General features: G+C 37.6%; 2 pseudogenes; both read right to left on the reverse strand.

The window, feature by feature from the left end:
* Positions 1 to 10073: 10073 nt before the first annotated feature.
* Positions 10074 to 11153, reverse strand: LOC150086225 (innexin shaking-B pseudogene; annotated as a pseudogene).
* Positions 11154 to 16071: 4918 nt separating this feature from the next.
* On the reverse strand, positions 16072 to 17207 carry LOC150086226 (innexin shaking-B pseudogene; annotated as a pseudogene).
* Between the last annotated feature and the right edge of the window lie 5027 nt (positions 17208 to 22234).

Below are 22234 nucleotides of genomic sequence, written 5' to 3' on the forward strand. Positions count from 1 at the left end.
ATTGGAACCCATAGTACCCTAGTACCGAAGTAACCTGCCTTCCTTTCCTTAGTTGTAACCTAATCGGGACCGAAAAGATTAGGTTAATACCTGAGTAGGAGGATCAAGGTAATACTTGTGTATTGCGTTAATCCTATCCTCTTCGTTCTATCGATGAAACCCGGGGGTTTGAAGTTAACTCTTTACATAAGGCTTTTGTGTCCAACTAGCCTTTCCTGATTGGACAATCCCCTATCCACAGGACATTACGGAACCCTATATAAGGGAACGGAATTAATATTTAAAAGAAAATGGAAGCTGGACGTACAGATCAAATAACAATCAGTCGCACTGAGGAAGACATGTTAAATAATATCTTGTAACGTAGTATGAATAAAATTGGGGTTACTTTTCTGTTTGCGAAAAAAATGGTGAATCAAACTTTTATTGGGACGGTTATTGATGTGCGACACATCAGTCGTTCTGATGAAGTGTTTAATACACTTACTGGGCAAAATATTAAAAACCTTTTGCAATTGGCATCAAAAGATAATTAAACATATGATCCAAATATGTCGTCACAAACTCCTTGGTATCAAATAAATACTGAATGCCTTCCTGGAGCTTTTTAGAAGATAAGACAGTTGATCTTTTTACTTTCAGAAAGGTGTTGTTGTTGTTGTTGGGGCACGTTTAGCAGGAGCCACAACTGAGAAAACAAGGGGGCGATTATCCCATTGTACAAGGCAATGGTTATGCCGCATCTTGGGTACTGCATACAGGTCTGGCAGCCTCATTTTAAGAATGACGTAGATTTGCTGGAATGGGTGCAGAGACGAGCAACGAGATTGGTGAGGGGAACAAAGGGGGTTATCTTTCCAAAAAAGGCTTGTTTTGCAAATTGCAGCGTCTGGAGACTAGGCACACGCGAGATGATCTGATTGAGGTGTTTAAGGCTTTGAATGAACTGAGAAAGCTCATTGCTGATGGCATTCTTCCACTTGCTCAGACTATGCACATGAGGGTACATGAATTCAAATTGAGGAAGGATAGTTGCAGGACAGATATGCGGAAATTTGCCATCAGCCAGCCGGTGGCTGATTGTCGGGAAAAACTTCCATCTGTTGTTGTGAAAGTGGGTAGTTTGAATAAATTCAAGGAAAAACTGGACAAATTATTGGAGGGGATGGATGATGTCGGAAGTTTTTTTTTTTTTTTCTGGGGTGATGCTTTATGAGCCTTGCTTTCTTGCATAATTTTCCACTACCAGTACAAATATCAATACTAAAAGGATGAAATGAGACAGAAAGTCGGTACGTACTGCAAGAAAGACACCGCATGAATTTAAAGTGAATTCTACTTGACAATAGAAGGCCAAGGGTGCAGCATATGACCGAAAAATTCAAGCAAAGAACCCGTTTCCAGTCGAATCCATGATTTCTCTTAAAAAATCGAAGGATTCAACTGGTGTGCTGCAGCCAGCGCTAAGCCTAGACTGTGAAACAGTGGTAAAAGAACATGTGGACTGACGAGTATCGATTTACAATTTTTGAATTTTTGCACCACTAGAAACTCATGAATGCATCCAGATGGTCTGTTGTCCAGCACTCATGCAGCTGGAGATGGTATTATGGCATGGGATATGTTTTGTTGGTATGAATTGGGTCCGCTCATAATGTTAGAAGGTCCTATTACCTCCAACGAATCAATTTTACTCTGCAAATGTTTAATTTTTACTCAGATTGCGATGGATTTTTTGAAGACAACAACGCAACTATCCAGCGAAAAAAAATTGCATCCGAATGGTTCGAGAAACGTTCCCAATATTTCCGAAATCTCTCCTGGCCGCTTAATTCTTCAGATCTGAATCCAATTGTGATTATCTGGAATATGCTGGAAAAGTCAGTTCTGTTTTGAAGTTCTCTACGAACCACAGTACAACAACTCACAAATATCCAACTGTAAGAATGGTCACATTCGAAACTGGACTCCTCAGACACCTAGTGGAATCCATGCCTAGACTTTTAATTCAGACAAAAGGCAACCCTTCTAGATACCGAATAGTTTTCAAATTTTTTCACCAGTGAATGTAATGTCTTGAAATGTTAGCATGAATAAATTCTGTTTCTCTTTACATAGGTGTATACTGTGAGGTTATTTTAACCAGTTATTACCTCTGTACGTCATTCCATTTCGAAACCATATTAGGATTACTTTTTTTTGCTTGCCTAAAGAGCTGGTGAAAGGTGAATCAGACTTTTATTGGAACGGTTACAATATCGCTAATCTGGCGCCATAAAACCAGTGGGTGATAAATCTTAAAATGCTGCATGCTCCACTTGCTGAAGCACATACAGTTCATTAGTACAGCAAGCGTATTTTCTTGGAACTAAGTAAGCATTAATAGGAAACGAGTACTGTGACCATTTTAGTTTGTCTGAATGACATCATCTGACCCACCCATGCTTCTTCGAAACTACGGCTTTCCCGAAAGGCTATTACGAACACAACGTGTTGTTTTCGTTAGCTCCAACGTCTCCCACTGCTACTATGTTTATTTGAGAAGAGAGAGAGAGATAGAGAAAGAGGATGGTGGGGGGAAAAAGTTTCCGAGAACGGTTCGACTTTATTTTGGTTTGGCTTAATGTCAAAATCGGAGACGCAACGATACTGATGGCATGAGTGTACGGTCTGAGCCTTTCGGATTCTTTTTTAACCTCTAGGAAATGACACACAGATTTAATGACGCCCTGTTTCGCGTGAGTTATTCCTATCAGTCAATGTTCCCATTGAGGTGTCAGGAGATATACCACACTGACAGAAAGTACAAAGCATTCCCATACATACCTTGGCAGCTGTGTTTAGTCTCCGGTTTATTAAGAGCTCGGCTAATTGGAATAATGTGACTCGTGACATCGTGATCCATTCACTAGCTCATATCAAGTTCAGTGAGTACATCGGGACAACCGTCTAAATTGCAATTTAATATCCATTCTTTTGAAGACGTGCGATTCAGTCAGCATCGTGTCTTGGTGAGCACAGCATGCAGTGAGATGACAGAACTATTAGAGAAACTGGGAATTTAAACATCTTAAGCAATCGCGATCTTTGACGAAGCTGTGGGATGTCTGCTATTTGGACAACATGGGTGAAGATTGCAGTTTTAGTTTCAGATGACGAAAGCTTCAAAAAAAAAAAAAAAATGAAAACTATGTAATAAATAAATAAAACTAGAGGTTTGTCCTGTTAGATCAGCCTATTTCACTGATTCGTTTTTTTTTTTTTTTTTTTCTTCAAAAACTGCAGCTTAAAATCATTGTAACATAAATGTGGTGCTGATGCTGGTCAAACCTAAATAGATATTAGATGGCCAGGGTACAATAAAAATGCTTTAAACAGGAGATAAAACTGTTATAATTTCCTTGTTTCCCAAGACATATGCTTGCTGGCTAAAAATTAGAAATCTTTATTTGCTACCTACTGCGCAACCTTTTTCCGAATTAAAGCCCGTACACATCGTGGCATGGATTCCACTAGGTGTCCGAGGAAGTCTGGCTAGAGATTTGGGCATTCTTCCATCAGGATATTTGTCAGTTTCTATACTGTGGTCGGGAGAGAATTGCGAAGCTGAACTGCCTTTTCTAACATATCCCAGACATTCTCAATTAGATGCAGATTTGGAAAATTGGTCGGCCTGTTGGAAATCTTGAGAATAATTCTGGAACCATTCACATAGAGTTTTTGCACGGTGGTTAGTTGCGTTGTAGTTTTGAAAGAATCCATCGCAATCCGGGTAAAAAAGAAGCATTGCGGGGTGAAGTTTGTCCAATACGACAGAAAGATATACATTGGATAACACGACCTTCTAATGGTATGGGCGAACCTAGTCGTACCAACAGAACGTACCACTTCCAGCCGCTTGAATGGTGAATGAGAGACGGTCTAGATGCATTGCTTCATGAGGTTCACGCCATAATTTCGACCTGTCATTAGTACAAAAAAGCACTTTTCCAATTTTTCACAGTCCAGTACAGATTCTTCAACTTCTGCCGTATAGATCAGTTGGAAAATGAGTCTTTCTTTGCCTAAATTTTCGTCATTTGCTGCACTACACCTTTTATTTTGACGCACAATTGTTTTATATTCCTCCAGTCTCGTTCTTGGAGTACCGAATTTCATTTCTGAAATATTTCTTCCTTTTAGAGCTACATTCTGTCTTCCACTAATTGTATAGTTTTCATATGGTTGCTTTTTTTGACACACCAGTGACTTCTTTTGCTTCCTCAAGTACGGGGCTCCAACAATAACAATTTTTAGCTGATACCAAGGAACTTGTGATCATACCATATGACGACTTATATTTGCATATCGTACTGTACGATATGCAAATATAAGTTGTCATATGGTATGATCACAAGTTCCTTGGTATCTGACTGTCCATACATAAAATTATCAGTTAACGCCACTTTCTAATAACCATTCGATGGGGATACCATTTAGGAAAATCTTGAAAAAAAGCTGCATCGGTAGGTGTCCAGAGTCCGACACTAGAATCTATCCATTTCTAACTATCTCTTTTTCAATCACAGAATCGTCTGTGGGCACTCTACAAAGGTGTCATCAGTTGAACTAGTTCATCACACTCAACATCAGATTCTAACAAGATTTCATTTACATTCACTGCCTTGATGCTCCAGATTCTTCTATCCCATCAACCTCAGTTACATTTATATCACTGCCAGATTCTCCAACGAAGAATACAATTTGTTCCCCTTAAAATTTTATTAAACCTATCCCAAAGATTCGCATTTTTTCCAACAACAGAAAGAAGCAGTTATCAGATATCTTGACATACATAAAACATAAAACGAGTGACATCTCCTGATATTCGTTGCTCTATTGCAATTTCGCTAGTATAGTTAATGCTACTAACGAAACTGTTATTTGCAACCTGTAAGTCTACTGGACAATCTCTGTACCACCATCTGGAGGAAGTTTGAACTACAACATACCTCCCGTTTATTTTCAAACTCATCGAACATGATCGCAACAGCTCCAGTCCTGAAACAAATCCTTAGCTTTTAAAAGGTAAGATAAAATATATATTTGCATAAACATATTAGTTTCAAACCCTAAGCGCCAGCTTTTTTCGAGATTAGGATTTTATACCCACTGTATAAGTCGTTCTAAGTTCTAAAAATTTAGATGATTTTTTGCGCATCAAAATTCCTCTTATAAGCCCTACCATACGGTAATTAAAATTGTAAAAGACGTGTTTCAATTCAATAAACATTTTGTTTTGTTTTCATCGATTCTGTTTAAGTGTTCTAGATGTTTATGACGGGTTTAGGGCTCCTCCGTAGCCAGGCGGAAAGGAGCAGCAGTGCGTAGCACACGCTTCTTGATTAGACCGGGGTTCGAGCCCGTGACCACCAAATACGGAGGATGCGGAAAGGTCAGGGAATGACCACCGCATATCCCGGAGCAATATGGCCTTAGTTGCTAATGCTCCTAAAAACCAAATAACAACAACTACCTTTTCAAAATAGGTTCTGGTAGAAGAGGAAAGCCAAGTTATATATTTCTGTAAATAATTTTTATGAAGATCTTTTTTATAAAATAAATAGCTATTAATAACTTCCTCAATATTCTCCTCAACTGTTTCTGCAAGCTTATATAAGCCTCGGGTTAAGCAAGTAAAGCAAGTTTCATGTTTGGATTGAAAATCTGTCATTCAAAAGCTGCTTTAATCATATATGGAGGAAGTGGCATTAATATAATTATTCGTTAGAGGATTCCCTCATGGGTGGGTAAGAACGACATCCTCCCAACGTCGGGTGGAAAAGACCAAAGTTTGAGTCCCGTCGATGGCTGGAGGAATTTTTATGTACCTTTTTCACAACGTGAGTGAGTTAGTTGATCTCAGGCGAGGGTAGCATGGTTCCCCCTCCGGAAACTTGGGTTTTTCATCCAGCAAAGAGAAAGTAAGACCTCAGAACACACTACAGACAATAAAGGAGCCATATGGCCTTGGTCGCTGATGCTCCTAAAACTCCACTACAACAATAGCCTTAGAGCAGATTCTTCTGGAATGTTTTGATTTATAATTTTTTTTTTTAAATCGTTTGAAAACTGAATCGCTTAGCTTATTGAACGGGATATTGCTTCCTGCCAAGGCGAGATAGCTCCGACCAAAAAAGTCACTATTCGTAGGCTCTACCTTATTTCATCTGGAAATTACTTGTTTTAACTAATATACTAAGCTTACAGTACAAATAACTACTAAAAAACTTAAATAACTAAATTCAATTATATTCTGGATCTATCAGTGTCTCATACAAAAAAAAATGTGCCACCATTGTGAAGTAGACGGCAATCACTTCCACTGAGACAGGGCTATCTTTATCATCGCAGGGTTCAGCTTGCTGAACAGGCAAACAAAAACCCTTCCTGTACTGTTGTTGTTTCAAGACTACAGTTGACACGCGCCTGTTAAGAAGAGATACACTCGAAAAAAAAAAAAAAAAGAGAGAAGAAAACTCTTCCTTTCCCACCCATGAAAAACCCTACATAGATTGACCTCTATGACTAACAATAGAAAGGCAGCTCTAAGTATTTATAGGCCAAGGAAACAAAAGCCCTGTAAAAGAAAATCAGTCGAACAAAACTGGCCAATCCAACAACGAACCTGTTTAAACACTTTAAATCACATAAAAGCTTGTAATTTTTTCTATATTGATTAATCATAAATTATAAAATCTGTTAAAATGGCAAAACATTTTAATTTTCAAATTTATGTCATAAAAATATGACTGTGTAAAACGGGCTTTAACAGTATAAAGTGCAAGCCTACCAACGCTAACATGAATAGTTTTGTTCTAAACTACACGAATCATACCAATTACTCAGTTGTGAGTAACCAACGTTTATTTAAAAATCGACACTGCTATAACAGCCTGTTTCAGAACTTACTGGTCCCTCATCAGATATTAGGTGATCTCTTAAACTGATATTTTATTGTGAAACAAATTTCATTAAAGGTTCGCCACCGCCACTAACAGGGTGTACAATAATGTAGCTAACATTTACGTCACAGTTACGTCACAAGTGACATCACGAGGCAGCTGCAATATTTTACCTACCGAAAATCCTCTTTCTACGTAGATAGTTCTGCCACGAGAGTGCAGGTAAATCAAGGGCATCCATCCACATTATTATTAATGGGTTAAAAGTCCCTGATGCGTCAGACTATTAATCTAAGAGTCTGAAGCTACAGGCAAATAGCAGAACATAAACAAAGATACGCACTCGCAGATAGGTCCGTGACTGCTAAGTTTGTAAGTTTACACATCCGAAGTAAACTTCAAAGAGATGAAAAACAGATTGTTTTTCTTGCAATGTCTGCCACTTTGAGATTAAACGTTCTCGAGGATACTTACTAGCGTTGTGAGAAATAATACAGACGTCGTCAGTGGAATCCAAAACAAATTCGTGCTCTGCGATAAAAAAAAACAAAGAGATTAAGCGAATTGTGATTATAGAATTACGCAATACATCAGAACTCTCTTAGAATTATAATAGAAAATAATTTTATTACTATTTCTATTTAATTACTTGAGAATACAGTACTATTACTACTAAGATACATACTGCGTTAAATAATAATTATTACTAATAATTTGTAAGTACCGTATTTTTCTGACTATATAACGCACTGGCTCAGAAGAAGCACCCTAGTTTTAAAAGCTTTTTGGGCAAAATTATTTTATTGCATATATGAAACCAAATTTCCTGGTGCCTCCAAAACTAAGTGTTAGTGTAGAACGAATTTACTCTTTGTGGAATCTGAAAAACAGTACAGTCATAATCTTCATTACCAAGATTATGAAGGTCTACTTTCAATTTCTTCAGAGTTGTTGTCTTTAGTGAGAGAAGGACATTGTTGATTCCATATTTCTTAAAATATTTGAAATTTACAGAAAGTAGTAGAGGTGTATTGATATTTTTATTAAAAAAGGGGAGATCTAGTGGGATAAATTTCAGAATTAATTTCATATCCTACGCAACAACAATATACTCTGATTTATATATTATTGCGTACATCTAATATAACTTCGGACCATAACATACAGGCGAATATTAAGCAACATTTTCAAAGATGAAAGAAGTGAGTCTTATTGTCCGGACAATACGGTAATTAAAGTAATTAATTACTGTATTGTCCGGAGTTCATAATAGTGGCTAGCTAGTTTCTCTTCGTGCTGCTAAAAACTTTGTATCAGAACTGACCTTCAATTTGGGGAAAAAATTGTTGAGCAAATGTTTTTTGACATCGTGCCAGGTGTCAAATTTACAAATTATGTAAGGGCCGCATTCATTATTTATGTACAGGTCAGTGGAGCAGTATTACAGTAGAGACTGCACCAAAGAACTGGGTATCAGTAATTAGAGATTTTACCGCATACCAAGTGTGGGAAGGATGATGATTATACCAACTGTGTTACCCACGAGGTCCATCCTTTTAGAACTTTGGAATGATAAGAATCGGATATTTCCCACACTTAAAATATGCAATTCTTTATTAAGTACATCTTGATTTCCATCTCTGTTGACCTTCGCATTTTGATATTTTAAATTTCCTTGAGCAACTTAGTAGATTGGCTGCTACCAGTCTCTGTGTTCTATTTTATCACTTCCGTGTAGGTCCCTGGTGTCTTTTTTCCCTCTTTTTTAAGGAAACTCCAGGAAACGTTTGCTTCTTTTTAGGATGGATTTCGCCAATGTCGTGCAAGAGACTATAATACAGCGTGACACTCCCCTAACACCCATTAAGAAATTTGTTTTGTTACTGGTTACTTGCCAAACTTTCTTTTACATGAAAAACCAACATGAGAAACACGATAAAGTTGCATGTTTATAGCTACTTTTCGAATGTTGGCAGTGGAAGCAAAAATTTTCAAAAATAGATCGATGACGAAATATCTTGCGTAAGCTGAAAACCATACAGTATTTCAAAATCCAGTAAATCACAAATTGATGCAACTCTCTTAAGGAAAGACTCATTGAGTCGAAAAATCACACTGGACTCATGATTTCATTCTTAATTCTGCTGAACTGCAAATAAGAGTGGTCAGAAAAAAGCTTAGGCTTTTAACCACACCAAGTAACTGAACCATTCAAAAGTTTACAGACATTGTAAACTTTTGAATGGTTCCAGCCACAAGACAGGGACTCATTTTGTTGGTTTCTTAAAGTAAAGGAATCGAACTACAGTGCTAGGACTAATATTAGAACTACAACACTATAGGTACACAGCGAACTAATAACAGACGATTTATAATGACGTTCAGGGACTGATACAATCAAAATTGCAAATGGCAGAAGGATGGTGATGTTGTAGTAGGGTTATTGGAGAATCAGCAATTAAGGCCATATTGCTCCGTTTATACTATCTATAAATTGCGTGTGTCCTGTGGTCTATTTTCTGTTTGGTGGACGAAAAATCCGAGTTTCCGGGAGAAAAACCATGCTATCCTCGCCCGAGACCGTTGTGAAAAAAAGGCCCCTAAAAATTCCTCACATCATCAACGGGACTCGAATTCAGATCTTTTCCACCTGCTGTGGGGAAGAATGCGATTCTACCAGGACGTGGCCGAATTAGTCGGTCTCAGGTGATGGTAACATGGTTTTTTCTCCTGGAAACGTTTTTCGTTCAGTAAACAGAAAATCGGCCTCAGAACACATGGCCTTAAAAACCCCCTAAAAACTCAACAACAATCCTAAAACCCTATTACAACAACAACATTAGACTATATTATTATTAAACCACGATTTAGGGTTGCGATCCTTCATAAGGATCACAAAATACGATTTAGGGTTGCGATCCTTCATAAGGATCACAAAATACTTCATGAGATCAAGCTAGTTGAACTACATCAAAAATTCTAACAGAAGATTATTACAATTATCATACAATTCTTAAAATAAACATAAATATGTAAGCAACTCTTTTGACGTAACTGGACTTATTGATAGTTAACTACTCTATAAGACAATCAATAGTGTATCAATAATTTTTTTATAAAGGAAAGCAATTAGAGAAGCTCTCTTGGTTCGTACATTATTCGACGTGCCATTTCAGCAAAAATCTCCTTAAAAATGATAGGATCGATGTTATGTCCAAGCATAGATATGAGAAACCAGTCACCAACAGAACTTCGGCTTATAACTGCATGGAGCTGTCCTGGATGGATACCCAGTTGAAGGCTTAGCACATTTGCACGAAATGAAGGGAAGGATATTACCATTATTCTGAAAGCCAGCAAAATTCCTGTGACGACAGCTAGAATAATAAACCAAAACCATAAGAAAATGAAGATCTTTTCATTAATGATATTAATTGGCATGATACATAATCCATCAACTTGCTCCAAATTACCAGAAGGGCCAAATTTAAAAAACTGGCACTTGGTAATCCTTGGGAAGACCAACATCATTGGATCTGTGCGATCCTCTTGATCCATTTGGGAGAACCGGATCACTCGTATGCCATAACTTAAGAACTCTCCATCAAAGAAACGATCCAACAGGAACATCTGTCCGATGACATTAACAAAAGCCAGTATTTCACAAAGAAAATAACGGGCAGCGTATCGGTCATGTTGTTGTAAGCTGTTCAGTAGGTAATCAACCAAAAGTGTTTTCTGTTTATTTTTTTCGGTATCGTTTTCGTCCAAAGATAAACCAGCAGTGAGGGATTTGATCTTTCCGCCTTCCCAAGTCTTCCATAGCCAGTGAGGCACGTAAAACAACACAGCTTCAAAAAACAACACAAAAGATACCCACTGATAGTATTTATGTTGTCGGATTTTCTTTGGATCTTGAGAGGTTGAAATCCCAGGATGAAGAACAACTTTATCCTGTTTGCGAAGATCGTCTGTTAAAACGGTATACGTCGTTTGGATCCAGCAGTAGGTGTTAATGATGGTATTTGGTATATCCGTGTTACGATAACAATTAATCGGTTCTCCAGCGTACTCCTTGGTGGTGACAATGATGCAAAATGTTAGAAGGATTAATACAGTGAATGCATAATGCAGACGAAATACGCTGTTATCAATCCGCACTCGCTTTATTTTCACCAAACTCTTCAAGATTACCAGAACGTTTAACATGATATTTCAATTGACAACACTAACAGAAGATTGAAAAATGATCACTTAGATCGCTGGAAAAGGCTGTCTTTATTCTTTCAGTAGCGAAAGACGAGACGAGTTTCAGATTTGTACCAATGATCTTCTTCAAACAATGGGACATAAACCGCCATATCAGATGACATCTTCAGCGCAAACAACAGGAGACATTACATGAACGTCTTTGACCAATTCTTAGTACAACAAACACCAGGAACAGGAACTAACTGGTAAGGAACAAAAGGTTCAGAAATCCAATGTTTGTGAAGTGAAGGGAGATACTCTTGTCTTATTATTTTAATTTTGCAATTAACCTAAATCTCGAATGTCAAACAAAATCTTAAATGTCTATTTACACCCTCATGGTATAACGTTCTGAAAAGAGAAGTATGGTGCCGTATATAAGTTTAAAATGTTTATTTAATGACAATATACTTGAATGTAAACATATTTATCAACAAAAATGGAAAAAAATATAAAGAAACAGCATTATTAATTATACTGTTCCTATAGCAAACATATAAACTGTAATAGAGGAATGAGGATTTTGAATATATTTTATTGATACTGTTTCACATTACGATGTGGGACAAGATATGTGAAAATGAAGAGAAATCAAAAGAATAGATATCCATTTTAAAGGAGTCTTCGATCCACTAGATCTGGTTATGTAATTAAAGACTAGTAAAGATTTAATTTTTGGGTGTCATTAACTGCCCGCAGGACTTTAAGAGTCTTTTAAAAAAAGGCTACAATAACAGTCTCCAACCCTTAGCATTTTCGTGTCTGTCAGAGTCATGTGGCCGACCAGGGATGGTCCGCAAAAGAGTTCAGAATGATACCACAATGCACACACAATCACATTATTGTATATTAAAAATTTTACTTTTAATGATATTACCATGATACCACCTCCAGCCGCTTGAATGGTTACGAGACAATATGGATGCATGGCTTCATGGGGTTCATGTCACAATTTCATCCCACCATTTGAGCAAAAAAAGTGTAAATGATAATCGTCGGACCACATGATCTTTTACCACTCTTTCACAGTAGCCTTGGAGTTGGCGGTACCACTCCAGTCGAATCCTTCCAGATTTCAGATTCCTCAACTCGCGCCGCATAATTCGGTTGTAAATGGGTTATTGTTTGAATTTTTCAGTATTTGCTGTACACTGGACTTTCTATTTTGAAGCACAATTTGCTTAAAATTCCTGCGATCTCGTTCTTGGAATACCGAAGTTCTGCCACATTTCTTCCTCTAACGGGTGCATCCACCTTCGTTTGCCACTCATTATATACTTTTGAGATGGTTGATTTCAACAAATTGGTTGTTATCCATGATCATCATGGATAACAATTATCTGTTGAGGCCAATTGCAAAAGGTTCCTAATTCTTGGGCAAGAGAACGTAAAATACACGCAATATCTATTCCACATGGATAACAATTCATCAATCACACAGAGTATAATTACACACTTGAATAGCGAAATACAGGTATACTATTTGAATGCCCTTAGGGGCAGGATCGCCATCCTCCCCACACCCGGTGGAAAATACCTGAGTTCGAATCCCGTCGATGATGGGAGGAATTTTTATGGGTCTTTTTGCACAACATGGCTGAGTTAGTCGGTCTCAGGCAAGGATAGCATGGTTTTTGGTCCAGCAAACATAAAATGACCTCAGAACACACGCAATTTAAAGACAATATACAGGGAGCAACATGGCCTTAGTCGTCAATGCTCCTTTTTGCTCCAAACAACCAACTTTTTGAAGTTTAATACAGCAGTTACTAAAAGTAAGCAGTGCAGTAATTAACTTAAATTCGTCAATATTTGATGAATCATTGATATAAGTCGGCTAAGAGTTCTGTTTTTATTAATACAAACGAATTAAAAAATATATATATTCTGAAATTTTTTTATCATGAAATATTTAAGATTTTTACTGCAAATTTCTTTTTCTATTTGGTTTTCCTAACGAACTTTCAAATCTATAAATAGGAAGCAACACTAACTATAATTAACATTATAAAACCATGCGAAGTGTAATAAATGAGGGACGAAAGTACACATCAACATTCTGCCAGTCAGAAATGGTGTTTTAAAATCGACTGTCGGCATACCTCTTAAAAATCTTGAGTTTCCACTCCATTAGTACTGGGCGTGCTTTAAGTTGATTGAACCAACCTCTTCTTGTCCTTAGAAGCAACTAAGTGATATTTATACAAATTACATACATATACGTGGTCTGTCTAAGATAATTTACCAGTCTGCCTAAGAGGTTTACATCTTTAAAGCGAATCCATTTCGCTATAATTGAGATGTGCTCAAGTAAATGCCGACCTTGTGAGGTATCTGGATAAAGTCAAGTTCTTTTTTTTTTTTTTTTTTCATTTGCGAGCCAAAGAGATGGTTCACCAAGAATAGAAATTTAAGAATCTTTTCAAGCATAAAAGAGTAGCGTCTGTTTATTTAAATCTACAAAATCTTATAGGTGAAAGAAATGGGCAGCCATTAGAAATTATGCAAATGAATTTTTACACGCTTCTGCGCAAGAATTTAATATTAATAAATAGCAATATATATAATCTTTTGTAACAGAAAATGGTTATCAGCAAATTCGCATGATAAAATATTCAGAAAAAAATATTTATTTTTTTATTTTTTAATATTTTCATAAACAAACCCTATTTTCGTCCGACTATTTGATGGACGAAAAATCAGTTTCCGGGAGAAAAAGCCAAGCCACCAGGGCCTGAGACCGACTTACTCAGCCACGTTGTGAAAAAGGCCCATAAAATTTCTCAGTCATCGACAGGACTCGAACTCAAATCTTTTCCACCCGATGTGGGAAGAGCAGTGATTCTGCCAACTGTGCTCCAGTTCCATTGCGCTCCAATCCATTCTGAGTCATGGGTATAAATGAACTTCACAAAGAACATTCACGAGCAATAACCACTGTGCTTTTTGTGATTACCTACAACGATTTCTAGTTACCAGAGATAAGGAACTTCGTTAGGTATTTACAACTTTGTTTCCCAAAATAAGGCAAACTCATTCTTGTGCTACACGAATCCAAGGGATAGAAAAATAAAGAATAGATGTGTTAATTATTTTATGCTAGGGGTCAACACTCACTTAGGGAAAAAATGGCTCCTCACTGGAAGAGTCAACATTTCTAGGAATTCAAATTACTTAGCTTTGACTGAAGGTATTGTGGAGGTATAGCAAAGTTTTATAATATTCGTTTCGGGGTGAGGTGAGGTTTTTTTTTTTATACAGCGTGGTCAGTGAGTCTCGGGAGAAGGTAGAATGGTTTTTACTCCCGGAAAAGTAGGGTTTTTCGTCCAGCAAACCGACCACAGGATACACACCCTCAATTTCCACACATATTATATATGGCGCAATATGGCCTGAGTCGATGCGCCTAAAACTCAGTAACAAGAACTGTTTCCTGTTTTGCTGGATGAAAAACCAAGCAATCTCCCGACATCGATAGTTTGACAACGAGGGGGTGTATAAAATTCCTTCTCTTTCGGCAGGATTTGAACTGAAGACTTTCCCCATGGTATTGAACCGCTATTTTAAAAAACTGTGTTGACTGCTGCTCGTGCAAGTTTCGCAATAAACATAAAAACACGCAAGTCAAAACAACTACTATGCACTTTACTCCTCGATTGATAGTGACTATAAGTATATTTTAAATTAATTTTATTAGTTTAATTTTTGCCTTTTATATGAAAAATATGATTAAAAAATATATAAAAACAGATTTTAACCGATGATTAATTTATGTAGTTCATATCAATGGAATGCTTTTCTAGATGGCGCAACTCGCATTAAGAATAAAGTTACAAGTTCGTCTGCAATATTAGGTTGTCTTTTGTTTAATCACCAAAGTTAATCCTCGGAATAAGGTCAACTATTCGAATTGCAATCACAATAGAAGTTGCGATATTTTCTTTTTAGAGGTCAGGAATGCACTCTTAATGTTGATCATTGTTGAGATTCCATTAAATTCGGATTTTCTTAGTACTAAATTAAGTCATATTTCGATGACTAAATATTATTTAATTAAGAGCAAAATTTAAGACCCGTTGTGGCCACCATGGACTTGAATAATAATTGTTAAAACAATTTGGTATCATTTCACCAAAGACGGGAGCTCATGGGTAGCACAGTTGGTATGATCACGGTCCTCACTACACCGGGTGGAAAAAAATCAGTGTTCGAATACATTTTCAAAAACGTCCCTTTTTCTTCAAGTCCACGAGAATTTAGGAAAATGAACAGCTAATATATCAAAAATTTTCTTGATTAATTAAAATTTATTTAATAACCGGAAGAAACAACCACTTTAATTTGAAAAAGAAGACACTGAAAAACGCCATGTTCAATATTCAAGTTTCGTTAAACTGAAGATTAATGCCCTTTTGGCTAGTGCGGTGGTTACGTGAGCTGATCTTCCACATTACACGGAAGAGGTCAAGATCCAACATTCGTCTGTTTGCTCCCACAGACACAACACAAATAATTTTTTATCAGTTATCCCCCTGCCCTTATCAAATTTCTGCGCACATCTCTGTCTACATTCATGGTACAATGACCTGAAACTCGCACTTCTACTCGTTTTAATATTTTAAAATATGTAACGCTTAACATTAGGAGTATTACTTTGAAAATTCAAAAATTAATTGTATATATTAAACAAAGTACAAACACTGATGAAACTCACAAAAATTCAAAAGTAAACTTATCCCTTTATTCAAAATCTCAAAGTCGTACTGTAAACGTCACCTTTTGACGTAAAAAAAAGTTTAAAATGCCTCAAAGATGGTTTCATACAATTAAACAATATCATTACCTGACAGGACCATTTTTTAAGCATTTGGTCAATATGGCAGTGATTACAAAGATTCTTTTGGTTCGCTGGTCATTTTCTTAGCAAGATCGGCTACAATTTCTTTGAATATTACAGCATCGATGTTCTGTCCCAGCATATAAATAAGAAACCAGTCACCGACGGAACCCCGACGAACGACCGTATGCAGGTGGTCCAGATGGTGGATGCGGAACCGTATGTTGAGCAGATACACACGAACAGGAGGACAGGCTGCAATTACTACTCTAAATACTAAAACAATACCCGTAAGAATGGCCAAAATGATGAACCAAAACCATATAAAGATGTAAATCTTCTCATTAATTATGTTAAGGGGCATTACACACAAACCATCCACTGCTTCCAGATTGCCAGAAGGGCCAAAATTGTAAAATCGACACTTGGTAACACGCGGGAAGATGTATATCATTGGATCAGTCCGATCTTCTTGGTCCATTTCGGAAAAACGAATTACATCAAAACCGTAATTAAGGAATTCTCCGTCAAAAAAACGATCCATAAGAAACATTTGCCCAACAACATTGATAAAGGACATGATCTCACATAGGAAATACCTTGCTGCATACCAATCATGTTGCTTCAGGCTACTATGTAAATAATTCACTAAAAGCTTCTTTTTCTGATTCTTCTCCGTGTCTGCACATAGTCCAACGTCCAAATCCATCATGAGCGCTTGGATCTTTCCACCTTCCCAGGTTCTCCAAAACCAACGAGGAATGTAAAACAGAGAAGCTTGGAAGAACAGCATAAAACAGACCCATTGATAATATTTGTGGTAACGAAACTTATCCGAATCTTGAGTTGCATCTATTCCAGGATGAGGTATCTCTTTACCCACTTTTTTCCCGTAAGCCGAGGGTATGGTGTAAGTGGTATGAATCCAGCAATAGGTGTTCATGATGTTCTCAGGCACGTTCTTCTGATGATAGCAACTAATGGGATCTCCTACATACTGCTTGGTGGTTACAACGATGCAAAATGTCAACAGAATTAACACGGTGAAGGAATAGTGCAACCGGAACACATTGTTGTCAATATGAACTCGGCTGATCTTAACCAAGCTTTTAAGGCTTCTAAGTACGTCCAGCATTCCGGCTATACCACAAAAATATCAAAAAAGATTCAAAGATGTAATAGAAACATTCAAATGGCGCGCGCGCATAAACTTCAAAGAAAAACTTCTCTTTAATAGTTCATGTTAACAAACCTGCTGATGTTAACTAAACTGCATGAAGCGACTTCATGTTGCTGTAGGGATACACAGAAACCACGTGTCACTGCACGAGGAGTCGACACCACAGAACAATAGTCCATAAAACACTACCCAAGACATTCTGCCATATTTTTAATAGATCACATAGCCAGCCTCAGAGTCATCTTACACGGACTATGTTTTCGTTGCTTCTAAGCTTTTGAAGAATCAGAAGCGGCTGCAAAAACAAATACAACGTCTAAGACACACGACACTTATCATATATAATAATCTAAATAATCTAAAAATAAACAATCTTTTAATTAATAATAAAATGAAATTATGTTAATGGTTCCTGTAGAAATGTTTAGTTAATTCTGATGGACGTCAACCTCTCTTCACAAATATCTTTAATGGAAATAATGATATTAACATGAAGACAATCAAAACCGAGTAAATATTTATACAACTATATCTTTAGAGAAATATAAATTTGTATTAAAGTTTAAAAACTTTAGATAAAAACTTCCAAACTTGTGATGCTACAGCCAAAGATACAATGAACTCGGAAATTTACATCCTAGTGATGCGGAAGAGCAAATTAATTTCTCTAAATCTGTGATGCTACAGTGAGAGATACAAGTGATGCGGAAGAGCAAAATAATTTCTCTAAATCTGTGATGCTACAGTTAAAGATGCAATGAACTTGGAAAATTTATATCCTAGTGATGCGGAAGAGATAATTAATTTACAATAAAAACTGACAGCATCATCAACTCTTTAGGAAAGCAACTGGAAAGATTAAAGATAAACAATATATGGAAGTACATGCACGCATTTGATTTTTCAGTATAAAGCAGAAAGAAATAAGGTAAAAAACACTCTGGTTATCCTTACCATTTTCATGCCTAGTACACAATGCTCATCGGGCATTATTGGCAGGTGTAAAAGCACTGTTTCCGCAGTTTCGTTAGACTTCTGAATCTAACATAACGCGGGCAGAAAGTCAATACCCTTATTCCACTGTTTCCACAGTCAGTGTGTAACAACAGGACGAAGTTGGCATTGGCACAGCAGCCGAGAGGTACTCTCTTACAGGCCTATATTTAGCCCGGGCCAGATGTTCCTGATTTAAGTATTACCCGAAACACCATCACACGACGCACGATATGACTTAACACGCACTGTAAAATATTAATAAATGTCTACTAAACATTCCACCAGACTAGCCACGCGGTTTTCTGTTTCATCTGCAGTAACCAGCATTAGGCTTGTTGCAACAAAAAAGAGCTTGGGAGTAAAACATTCCAACACCGAAGTTGTTCATCTCCAGTGCAAAACTGAAAGGCTGTAGGAGAAAGCCCAAACTTTTTCCTGCACCACTAAGGCGTAAAGAGGTCTTCAAACTTCCTACATCTACAGATTGTGTCTGATTCGTTTTACCATCTTAGAAGAAATGGGAAAATTTATTTATTTCCCTGAGTTGTGATCAAGCTCTCGATAAGTAGGTATATTGAAACAAAGATGGAGAATCCATACTAGGCAATAACAAAAGTTGGCCTTCTGATATTTAAAAAAAAAAAAAGGAAAAAAAATGGACAGTAGAATAACAAGAATAAATTTCTCCTCGACCCTGACCAGACAAGAAGAACGACTTAAAAATTTTAAATGAGTAAATTTTAATATTTGTGACTAAAACGGTATGTCTCTTTGAGACACAATGACAGTATCAGAGCTATAGAATAACAATTTACGTACTATAATAACACAATAAAAATACACTTACTGGCCAAGAAATTAGAAGCCTTTTGTAACTAGCTTCAAGAGAAGGTACCGTATATAACTGTAACTTGTCACATGGTATGATCACAAGTTTCTTGGTCAGATGAAACTGTATGCTTTCCTGGTGCTTCTGAGTCCATCTAGTCATGGGGAAGGCAGGTGATCTTTCCGATTTTAAGAAAGGTGTTACTGGTTGGTGGGGGCACGTTCAGCAGAAGCCACAATTGAGAAAACAAATGAAATCACTGGTGTCTCAAAAGCAACCACAAGTATACAATGAGTGGAAGATGAAAAGAGAATGGTAGATGGTGGTAGTAGGGTTTTAGGAGCATCAGCTACTAAGACCATATTACTCCGTGTATACTGTCTGTAAGTTGCGTGTTCTGAGGTCGATTTTGTGTGTTCGACGAAAAATCCGAGTTTCCGGGAGGAAAAACCATGTTATGAGACCGACTAACTCAGCCACGTTGTGAAAAAGGCCCACAAAAATTCCTCACATCATTGACGGGACTCGAACTCAGGTGTATTCCACCCGGCGTGGAGAGAACGGCGATTCTATCAACTGTGCTACCCACGAGGGCTGAAAGGAAAATGCATCTCTAAACGAAAGTCGGTCCTCTGAGAATGAAACCACAGAAATTTAAAGCGAATTGTGTCAGGATAGAAGGTCGAGTATGCAGAAAATGGCTGAAAATTTCCATTTATGCAAAGAAAAGCCCATTTCCAAACGAACTGTGTGGTGAAAGTTGAACAATCTGGGATTTGTTAATCGTGTGCTACGAAAACTACTTGTAATGAATCTGAACGCTCGACTAGAGTGGAGCCGTGAAGCCATGCTTCCAGACTGTCTCGTGTCTACCAACCACTCAAGCGGCTGGAAGTGATATCATGGTGGGGTATGTTCTGTAAGTATGGACTAGGTCTGCTCATACCGGTAGAAGGTAGAATTTTCTCCAATGAATATCTTTCTGACGTATCGGATCAACTTCACCCTGCAGTGCTTAATTTTTATCGGCATTGCGATGAATTCTTTAAAGACGACAACGCAACTATGCATCGTGGAAAAATTGTATCTGAATGGTTCTAAAAACATTCCCAAGATTCTACACTGGTCGCCTAATTCGCCAGATCCGAATCCAATTGAGATATTGTGTGCCGTTCGGCTTCGCAATTTTCTACCGACTGCAATACAGCCGCTGACAAATATTCTGATTGAAGAATGGTCAAATCTAAAGCTGGACTCTCTCAGATATCTAGTGAAATCCTTGCCACGATGAGGGTCGAGACCTGAGTTCGAATCCTGTCAATGGCGCGACGAATTTTTATGGGAATTTTTCACAACGTAGCTCAGTTAGTCAGTTCCAGGCGAGTGTAGCATCGATTTTTCGCCTGGAAATTCGTCCAGAAAACTGCAAATCGACCACAGAACACAGAAAAATACACATTATATTCGGCGCAATACGGCCTAAGTTGCTGATGTGCTTAAAACTGTACAACACCCAAACAACCAGCTACGACGTGTACAGGCCGACGTGTACAGTAATTCGGAAAAAGGGTTAACTTACTAGATAGTGAATAAAGGCTTGTAATTTTTTTGTAGTGAGCGTATAAAAAAATATGATGATAGGCGAACTGATGCATGAAATTAGGAAATTGGCATTAGCATTAGCAAAGGCACATGATCCAAGATAGCAAGCTTATATAGCACCAGCCAAAAAAAAAAAAAAAAAAATCCACCCATCCACTGGCTCCAAATGTTTGTCAAGTTCTGCCTTGAATCTTTTTAAGCTATCAACTTCTACGACAGATGGAAGTTTGTTCCAGCAATCAACCACCCGCTGGCTAAAGGCAAACTTCAGCACATCTATCATATAACCATCTTTACTCAATTTGAATTTATGCCCTCTCAGGCGATTATTCTGAGCAAGAGGAAGAATCCCATCGGCATTGAGCATGCTCAAACCATTCAAGACTTTATACACCTCAATCAGATCACGTCGCAGGTGCCTAGTCTCCAGACACTGTAATTTGCAAAACTTAAGCCTTTCTTCGTAAGAGCAACCCTTTGTTCCATTCACTAATCTTGTTTCCCTTCTCTGTACTCGTTCCAACAGCTCTACATCCTTCTTAAAATGTGGCCTCCAGACCTGTATACAGTACTCGGTCCTGTATATCATTGACAAGACACCATGAGCAGTGGTGTCTTGTCAATGATATACAGGAAACTTGCAGACTGTCTGCACTGCACAGAAAACTTCATATCTGCCTGCACAATTATCCCTAGGTCCTTTTCATTCTCTACCACTGTCAGTGTAGTACCACAGAGTTGATACGTTACTCTGGGGTTACTGCTTCCCACATGTAGTACTTTACATTTGTCAATGTTAAATTTCATTTGCCACCACTCAGCCCACCTGCTCAACTTTTCTAGATCCTGTTGCAGCAGCGTACTGTCATTAGTGTCATTAACAACCCTGCCAACTTTCGTATCTTCTGCAAACTTGGACATTAAGCCTAATATACCATCATCAATATCATTTATAAATACAGAAAACAACAATGGACCCAACACTGAACCCTGAGGGACTCCACTAATAATATTAATCCACGAAGAGCAGTGTCCATTGATTACCACTCTCTGTCTTCTCCCACTCAACCATCCCTTTATCCATAGCAGCATTTGCCTTCAATGCCACACTGATCCAATTTGTGCAGCAGTCTTCCATGTGCAACAGTATCAAAGACCTTTCTAAGATCCAAATATATGATATCAAAGTTATTTTTTGCATCCAGTTCCTGTGTGACTACATCACAGTATCCAATCAAATTGGTAAGAGAAAACTTCCCCTTAACAAACCTATGCTGTGTCCGAGCTATAACTGAAGTCTTGTCTAGATGATCCTGCAATGCTTCTTTAACCAGTGCCTCCATTAATTTCCCTGGAACAGAAGTTAAACTCACAGGTCTATAATTACTTGTGTCAGCCTTTGATCCTCCTTTGTGGATTGGGGTCACATTTACACATATCCAGTCCATGGGTACCTCCCCTAAGTCCAGGGAAGCTCTCATAATTATGGCTAAGGATTTGCTTACTTCCTTTGACGCCTCCTTTAATATAACTGGATAGATTCCATCCACGCCAGGTGCCTTCCTTCTGTTTGTCTTCAACAATTTCTCCTCCCC

The sequence above is a fragment of the Mastigoproctus giganteus genome, chromosome 5 (assembly GCF_048544385.1).
Source record: "Mastigoproctus giganteus isolate SK-2022 chromosome 5, ASM4854438v1, whole genome shotgun sequence".
NCBI classification, from domain to species: Eukaryota; Metazoa; Arthropoda; class Arachnida; order Uropygi; family Thelyphonidae; genus Mastigoproctus; species Mastigoproctus giganteus.